This window comes from Anguilla rostrata, chromosome 9 (assembly GCF_018555375.3).
Source record: "Anguilla rostrata isolate EN2019 chromosome 9, ASM1855537v3, whole genome shotgun sequence".
NCBI classification, from domain to species: Eukaryota; Metazoa; Chordata; class Actinopteri; order Anguilliformes; family Anguillidae; genus Anguilla; species Anguilla rostrata.
Genome location: NC_057941.1, coordinates 35,904,677 through 35,913,902, shown reverse-complemented (window position 1 = coordinate 35,913,902; position 9,226 = coordinate 35,904,677). Strand labels below are relative to the sequence as shown.

The window sequence follows — 9,226 nt, the reverse complement described above, 5'->3', positions numbered from 1 at the left end:
TTGATTGACAAAAGAATCAGCAAGCCCGTAGAATTAGAGCTCCCTAGGTCGCAACTTGTGTACCCTTCTGTCCTGCTTTGTTGTCTGTTATTTTGTGGAGATGCACTTTTAGTGTTTGTAAGGTTCATAAGGCATTTTCATAGGCTTATCTGCAGGTAGAAATCCTCTTCGCTGTTTTGCTAAGCTAGAACCGGAAAACTTGATAGTGGAGAATAGGAGCAGACGCATATGTCCCAGCAAGCTTTGCATATGAGAAAATAACAACAGTGTGAGAGAAATTAGGAGAAATGATGAAATTGCGTAGTTGAAACAATATGTTTTTAGCAGAATGGGCATGTAGGTGAAGGTTGATATGATCACAGACTATACTGCAAAGTAAATGAAGTGGCCATGAGCGAGTTTAGTTTCCTTATCGAACGGTATATATAACAGTCTGTATAAAGTATTAGTTATTAAAGTGGAGGGTTAAGTAATGTGTGAAATCTACTGCACTGATGTGCTTTTCTCATGTTCAGTACTAGTAGTTATAATTCTGAGTGAGTCATGATTTTAAATGTAATGTTTTAATGGGGAGTTGCAGAACGTACATACCTAGTAATTGTTTGTATGTGGCTAGATAGAGAACAGGGCGAGGTAATGAATGTAGAAACGTGGCGTTTGCTGATAAGAAGGTTTTGTACGGTAGCCAAGTGAAGAAATATAGTTAGTAGAAATGGCACAGTGGTGAAATGGTGTAATTTTTTAATAAAAGGAATACAAATGTCATGAAATGCATATGGGTAGCCGTGAGTGAGTTTTGGTAAAGCAAATATAAGCTTAAGAAAACGTTAGTGTAAAAGAGGAAATTATCTGCCTGAGGGTGAGGCGGGATTCAATCCTTCAACCGGAGGTTTACCAGTCTGTGACTTTGTTAGTGCAGCACCATGACATAGCTATGCAATGCGTGAAATATCATCAGTGAACCTGTCCGTGGTTTTAAAGAAGAACACAGGCCAGTAAGCACAGAAGAGCTCCCGTTGAATCCATATGGCTTTGCAATATTGTAGCCGGTTAATAACTGAACGTGCAGACGGTACGTCATAATGCAGTGTAAACGTTAGGTGAACGGCGGGTAGATATGGTGCAAAAGCAATAATTGAGAAGTAGTAGACAATTATTAGTGAGGGTAAAAGCAGGTTAAAGAAATGTGTTCCTAGCTGGGCTTGAACCTAGTATCCCACGTGCCCAAGACTGTAACCTTGCCCACTAGGCCACAGGTAGACTAGCAGTTTAAACTGGAAATGTTTCTGAGTAAAAAGGTATGGGTATTTTGCGTGTGTATGCGAGTATTTGATTGGGTCGTGTAGGTGAAGATTTGGCTGGTGTCGGTAAAATGTCCAATGGGGAGACATGTTGTTAGTGGGATAGGCGGCAGGAAAAATAAGAATGAAGAAGAAAAAGAAGAAGGAGAAAACGCAAAATCACCTTAGTTTGGGGCTTTATTGTGTGGACATGTGAAGTTGTTTATGAATTCTGTCTGTTGAAATGGGGTGAGAATGTACAGAAATTAATGTTTTTAAGGGCGGAGTGTCTGTGGCTGTTGTGGTTATTTCTGTGGGGAACCCTGAAAAGTGCCAAACTCTCGGTGCTGTATAGGTATGAGACATACCCCCGCCAAGGCGTAACTTGGCGGGATGGCATACCTGCCATCCCAATTTGCTTCTAAGATAGTAAAACTAGTAACGCTAGTTAAATAGTTCAAGTAAACAAACGAAGTAAAGAAACAAACGCGGGCGGCGGGGACGGGCAGATAATAGGAAAGAAGAGGAAAGAATGCCGTGAGTCCGGACTATCCCCAGACGTTGGAGGTTTCCCCTAGGACCAGACCGGTAAATGGACCAGACTGATATAGCTAGCTGGTCAGCTAGCTAACGACGACCCACGGGGACAGAAAGAAAATGGTGAGCTAGCTTTTGCCAGCCGTCATATGTTGTTGCACAACTCTTTATCACACATATATAACGTCAGCGAGCAAGCAGAGGGTGTAGCTGTAGCTGCATTCAGTCTGCCGTAATGAGGACAATGATGGTAAATATTATAACTAGTGCTAACGTTAAGCAAGACGCCTAAACGCCACGATGTCGTAAAATATTTCCCGACCGTGAAAACTGCCTGACTTGTTTACATTTTGGACAGAAGTGGGTAAATCTATCGCTGTTTCCGTCGCAGCACTTTCGACACAAGCAATATCGGAAGCGCTATCCTAAAATGTCTTCTTACCGTGAAGAGTGCCAGACCCGGCCGCAGCCGTAGTAATGTGTTAACACGGCTGCACAATCATATCGAGAAATACCACCGTTGGAAAAAAAGGCTATAGTGCATTTAGTTCAAACCTACTACGTTAAGGTGACCAGATTTCAAATCACGGTCCTCGAAGGCGGTGCTGGTTTTTCAGCCTCCCTTTACCACTGCGATCAAGCCAGCCGCCATTTCGGAAATCACAGTCAAGCCAGCTGCCACGTTATTTCCTCATCCGCGTACCCTTGCGTTATTACGGTAATTAATTGACTACAAAACGCGGTTTGCCGTCGCTTTCATTTACTTTACAGTCGTATAATAATATTAGGGTTTGATTCAGTAAGTGAAATTAAAAATAAACACAATTTATCATTATAAACGCCAAATAAATTCCACTGGCTCACCAAGGAGGTTACGACTCGGGAGAATTCACTGTGGAATTTGAATATACAGAGCCTTCGCGTCTCGTATACAGATTAACAAGGTACCATATTCAGCACATTATGAAAAGGAAATCGTCTGTTTCCAATCACTAATTACACTTCAGAAAGATTCTAGAAGACCCCACGTAGCTGCTTAAAAACTTCCAGAACGTTTCACTGTGGAATTACAGACTAAAGGCCCTTTGAAAATATTATACACCAAAACAACATGTTCTATTCAGAAAATTATTAAAAGAAAACTGTCTGTTTCCAATCACTAATTCCACTTCTGATACATTCCAGGGGACCCCAGGTAGCTGCACAAAAAGTTCCAGAACTTCTCACTGTGGAATTTCAGAATAAAGACCCTTTGAAAATATTAAGTACTAAAACAAGATGTTCTATTCAAAAAATTACTGAAAGACTGTGTTTCCAATCACTAATTCCACTTCAGACACATTCTATAAGACCCCAGGTAGCTGCACAAAACGTTCCAGAATGATTCACTGTGGAATTTCAGAATAAAGACCCTTTGAAAATATTAAGTACTAAAACAAGATGTTCTATTCAAAATATTACTAAAAGAAAACTGTCTGTTTCCAACCGCTAATTCCACTTCAGACACATTATAGAGGACCTCAGGTAGCTGCACAAACATTTGCAGAACGCTTCACTGTGGAATTTCAGAATAAAGGCCCTTTGAAAATATTATACACCAAAACATCATGTTCTATTCAGAAAATTATTAAAAGAAAACTGTCTGTTTCCAATCACTAATTCCACTTCTGATACATTCTAGGGGACCCCAGGTAGCTGCACAAAAAGTTCCAGAACTTCTCACTGTGGAATTTCAGAATAAAGACCCTTTGAAAATATTAAGTACTAAAACAAGATGTTCTATTCAAAAAATTACTGAAAGACTGTGTTTCCAATCACTAATTCCACTTCAGACACATTCTATAAGACCCCAGGTAGCTGCACAAAACGTTCCAGAATGATTCACTGTGGAATTTCAGAATAAAGGCCCTTTGAAAATATTAAACACTAAAACAAGATGTTCTATTCAAAATATTACTAAAAGAAAACTGTCTGTTTCCAACCGCTAATTCCACTTCAGACACATTATAGAGGACCTCAGGTAGCTGCACAAACATTTGCAGAACGCTTCACTGTGGAATTTCAGAATAAAGGCCCTTCAAACTACAGCCCGACCGATATATCGGCCATTATTTGACTCTTTTGACGACATCGGGATTGGCAGTTATGCAGCCCGATTTTTAAATAAGTATAATAAACAAATAAAAAACATTGATTATTTATCTGTACTTGTCTGTTCGAACGTTGTAATTGCTATTTACTAGAACTATGCAGTAGAGGGAGCTCTAATACAAGTGTGAACTGCAGCAGCTGACGCGCTACTTCTGTAATAAGACGTTTGTCATTCGTGCCTCATCCAGTATTCTCCACTGCAAGACTTGTCTGCACAGATTCGATTGCGGCAATGAAGGTATGTATATTTAGTGAAAGTTTTTAATTAAATGCTTTCAGTTCTTCCAAGTGGAAAAACCTCATTACCGTAATAACGCACGTGTACGCACAGTAGGAAATAACGTGGCGGCTGGCTTGACTGTGATTTCCGAAGTGGCGGCTGGCTTGACCGCAGTCCTTTACCTGGGAGTCAGGTGTGAAGACAGTCTGGCCAATCAGTAGCACTAATTGTGCAGTTAATTCCCCAGGAAAAAAGAAAATACGGTACCAAAAACGGGAGCTGTCCCCGGAAAACAGTGACGTCTGGTCACCCTATACTATGCATCACACAAAAAAAGAACTTTCGTCAATCTCGCTCAATTTGTTTATCCGCTTGTTAAGTCTGACGTCACGCGTGACGTATTGCCATTTCCGGGTCCAAACGCTCCTTCAGATCCCGAACCTTTTCACAATCACTTCCTTCTTTAGTGAGGCACAATTGAGGGTTAAAAAGGATCTAAATTTTTTCAACTCCAATAAAATCAATGCGCTACAAAATTCAGCATTCTAAAGCAGTTAAAACAGCAACATTATTCTTTCAATTTTTAATTGTTGTTATGTCCCCTCCCCTTTTCAGTGTCCAATTTTGCAGTAGATGGCAACGTTGAATCACGGTTCTAGTTACTTAATTTAGGGATGCCAACTATCCCGCAAAATATGGAATCGTCCCTTATGTGGAGAGGGGGGTTGAATCATTTTGTGGCAGATGGCGGCCGCCAGTGGCCGCTGTCGGGTGGTAGCTAATCCTTGGCGGGTGCTCTGGCTGTAGCGGCTGATCCTTGGCGGGTGCTCTGGCTCTGGCGGCTGATCCTTGGTGGGTGCTCTGGCTCTGGCGGCTCCTGCCAGATATTTTGTGGCGGCTCTGGTCGCTGTCTGGTTTTCCTGCCAGATATTTTAGTCGGCGCTGACGGGAGCTACAGACAGCTCCATGAAAAATCCGAACAAGATGTTTCCGTGTGATGACATATGTTAAATTCATTTGACAATTCGTATAATTTCCTATTATTCTAATCATGTAAACCGGTTCATAATTTAGAAGAAATGTAGGCTACGCAGGAAAAGTTGTCTAATAATTTACATTATAGCTAGGACTAGCATACTGTAACGTTACCGTGTTTGTGCGATCAGGACATGAAATGCATTTATTCAATAGAACCAGAATGACAACTGTGGATAATTGGCTATGTGTTTTCAGTGGTCAGGTCGTGTTAGTTAGCCTATTCAACTAGGCTACATCAGACTGTCAGGGTTCTGTGTCTTCCCCCTGTGTTGTTTCTCTGTTGGGCCGCCAGATGGCGGCACCTCGGTTTTGTGTTCTGTTAATTGTTTTATTGGTTCTCGTTATACAATTATTAGTTGCGTTTTGTCTCGTGTTCCCCTCCCTCTCTGTGGCTTGATTGCTCATTGTGCCCTCCTGTGTCTCGTCTGCGTCGCTCCTATTTAAGTCTCCCTCTCCCTCACTCAGGCGCTGGATCCTTTTGTTTCTGTACCAGTTTGTGGTTTGTTTCCGGTTTGCTACCTGCCTGCCTTGCCTGTTTGTTTCTGTACGTGTTTTGCCTACCTGTTGCCTGTTGCTTGTTGCCCGCTCTGTTCTCTCTGTTTTTGGATTTTTGGATTTTTTGTTTTCCCGCAATTTTTTGGTTTTTCCCTTTGTTTGTTATTAGCGCCCTGCGAGGCTTTCTGTTCCCTTTGTTCCCCGTGCTTTGTATTAAAGTCTTTTGGTTTTCCCCATTTTTTGACTTTTGGCTTTTTACTCTGTGCTTGGGTCCATCTCCGCCCCCCCGCCTGACACAGACAACATTATCTTGTGATTGTCCAGTGGTTAAACTGAAACATTATATTTGGTGGGTCGCTATTTGGATACAATGGGTTAATTTTTAACTTCAATTGTTTTCATATAGCTAGTTTTCATAAAGAGGTGGGTGCGTGTTTTCAAGAGGATGTCAAAGTCCAGTTCATTCGGCCAGGAGAAGCATTTTATTTTTTACCTTATTAAAATAAAATTTTGTGCAAATCCACCAATTTTTTAATAATCCTTTGAATTATTTGTGTACTCAAGATGCATGTAGATACGTAGCTAAGTTATATTGCAAGCGAGGCTTTAGGTTGTTAAATACAAAGGATTAAACAGAGAACATAAGCCTATATCAAAGTGTTTTTACTTATTGTGGCCGCTATCTTGGCATGGTTTCTGTCGAAAAATTGATTTTATCTCAAGGGACTTCTTGAATAAATACAGTTTGAAGGATTTAACTTACCCATGATGAAGCGAAACTCGCCAACAAATGTCAAGATCTGCTTGGCGCAAGGCGGAAAAAATAGAGCCACGGCGGAAAAGATAGCTTCATGTCCGCAGCCAGGCACGCAATCCGCAGGCTGTGTGAATAGACTCGTTCATTAACATGGGTGCGGATGTGAAGCAGATCCGCTCCGCCTCAGATCCGCGTCCGGTGTGAAACCGTCGTAAGGGTATGCAGCGACAACTTTGAAGGCACCGACTACCAAGGTGACTGTCTGAAGCCTGGAGCTGTACCCATAGGCGCCAGCTCTGTGGGTGCTCTAGAGCTAGAGCACCCCCAATATTTCAGAGTTCAACATTTAAAAGTGAGCTACCATTAACCTTATTGTTGGTTTTACGCGTAGAGATGTCCCTTTTGAGACTGAGTGGTCATATATTGTCTTGGACAATCAGTTTGTGATATACGCATTCGTGATGGCTGGGTACCTTCCAAAATAGCTGTGCATAATACCACACGTGTTGTTTACGGTGTTGTCGCCCTTTTTAGTACAGTCTGGCTTGATTGACAATTCATTTATTCAGTAGGTGATAGTATACGCTTTCTAACAATGTATAACATGTCTAATTATGCTTTTGGAATAGCGTTTTTTTTTAGGTCAGCGTAACCGAAATTTTCCTTATCATCGCATTCACTCTGTGGTAGCAGTAAAAGACGCTGGTCTAACGAAACGTGGTCAACAATGTTTCTTGGAAAATACTATTATTATTCAGGACTTCTGGACATAGCTAAGCCATATGTTTGTTGATAGACCTAGCTTACATCATTTTCTGGAGCAAAACAGAAGAGAACACTTGTATCATTGATACAGTATCATTGATTTACTGTCTCTGTCTCCATCTGCTGAACATAGATAAGATTTCATCATTGCTATGGAAGTATTACTGCTCAAAATAGTTTGGTTGTATACAATATTTTTGAAATGGAGTGTCTTTAAATAAGTTAGTGGTATTATATAATGTGGATATTTCACACTGTAATGTAAGCGTTAATTAGTAGTGAAATCGTTTTTGTGAAGCATGCAACAGTGATGACGTGAGAGTTGGAACATTGCCAAAACGTGTTGGACGGTTGAAAATTGTTTTCATGTCGTCCCATCCCCATACAAGAAAACATACGAGAGTACAGAGTATAGAAATACATACAAGAGTTAATTATTACACATTTAGGTACTGTAGCGCATTGTGTGACAATAGTTTTGCATTATTTTTTAATCTGATAGCAATGTTTCATCTTAAACCTTCATAAGGGGCTCATTTATATGCTTTATAATGGACAAAAAGCATTTTATTCATTTTTGGAGAGATTTTGGATATGTTTCTCGACCCCTAAATATTTTAGACCACTGTACTGACGAAAAGCTTGTAATTCCCACTTGAAAATTATGCAGCAGTGAGTTTCTTGTGTCAAAACAGTTGATTTGTAATGAAATACGCAAAATATGTTGTGATTTACAGCAATGCATAATTTAGACATTTTGGATAGATTTGGAGACGCTGGGTACACTGCTAGGTTTTTGCTTCATAAATCTATAGTAGTTCTATATATCCACCCTTAGATATTATGAACTTGTGGTCAAGAAGTTTTTAATCCAGCACATGTATAGCCTGCTGTATATATGCAATCTCTCAATGAAGTAGAGAGTACAATGTTGTACGTCGCTCTGGATAAGAGCGACGTACAAGAGCGCTCTGGATAAGAGCGTCTGCCAAATGCCTGTAATGTAATGTAATGTAAAAGTATTTTATTGCAAACTAAAAAAAAGTGCAGATTCATTTTTGATTTTTTGTCTAGACAATTGCATTTGTGGCACTTTATTTCTTCCAAAATTATGAATATAAACTAATCTGCATTAGTATTGTAAATTGTACAAATGTCTTGCTTCATTTAAGCCATTTCTCAAGTCTCTGTGGTGTTCACATCTGGAGTTATAAGGCTTTAAATAGAGTACCCCCTAAATGGGCAATGATTGGCAAGATTTGGCATGTAAGCTAAGGGGTTAAGATTGTTGTAATGACTTATTCTGTGCTTGTGTCTGCTATCTCATGAAGGTGAAGGACAGAACAGTGAACGTGCTGCTCCGCTGTGAACGTCTCTCATGCTGCGTGTCCGGCTGAATCCGCATGTTCCAAACGTTGTCAAAAATGCAACGGTGGAAAGAGAGAGAGTGATGCAAAATGGCTACTGTGTTGCAAATAAAGTACAGCAGAGCGTATGCGCCAATCTCACATAGTCCTGTGTGGTCTCTGCGAACTATTTTAACGGTTTACTGTGGAGTCGAGTGCTGATTTTCTGCAGCACTGTGGTGTCTATAAACCTAGTTCACACAGTACTGCGGGGTCTCTGTTGGCATCATGAAGTTCTAATGGAGTCCCTATCGCTTGTTTGTCCATGTCAGTGCCCATCACCCGAACGACTTCAGCAATCTAACATTGAGCGAGTGAACTTAAAGGGAACATACATGTAAATGCATGAATACCCATAATGCTTAAAAAAAATATTTTTTAAATTAATACTTTGTGAGAGAAGACAGCTGTTCTGAAGTGAAATGTTGCCCCATGGCAGACAGAGAAAAAAGAGGGAAAAGAGGTCTGGACCCGGGTTGGGGGGGACGAAGGGGTGGGGGGTTGTGTGGGGGGGTGGTTCTCAGGTTTCCGAAGATGGACGCAGATCGCGAGGCTCTAGCTCACCCTGACGTCAGCG

General features: G+C 40.8%; 1 long non-coding RNA gene across 1 annotated transcript; it reads left to right on the top strand.

The window, feature by feature from the left end:
* The first annotated feature begins 715 nt into the window (after nt 1–715).
* Nucleotides 716–8,756, top strand: LOC135263695 (uncharacterized). Its single transcript, XR_010332510.1, has 2 exons — nt 716–1,940; nt 8,575–8,756. It is a non-coding gene; the product is annotated as an uncharacterized LOC135263695 (long non-coding RNA).
* The last annotated feature ends 470 nt before the right edge of the window (nt 8,757–9,226 follow it).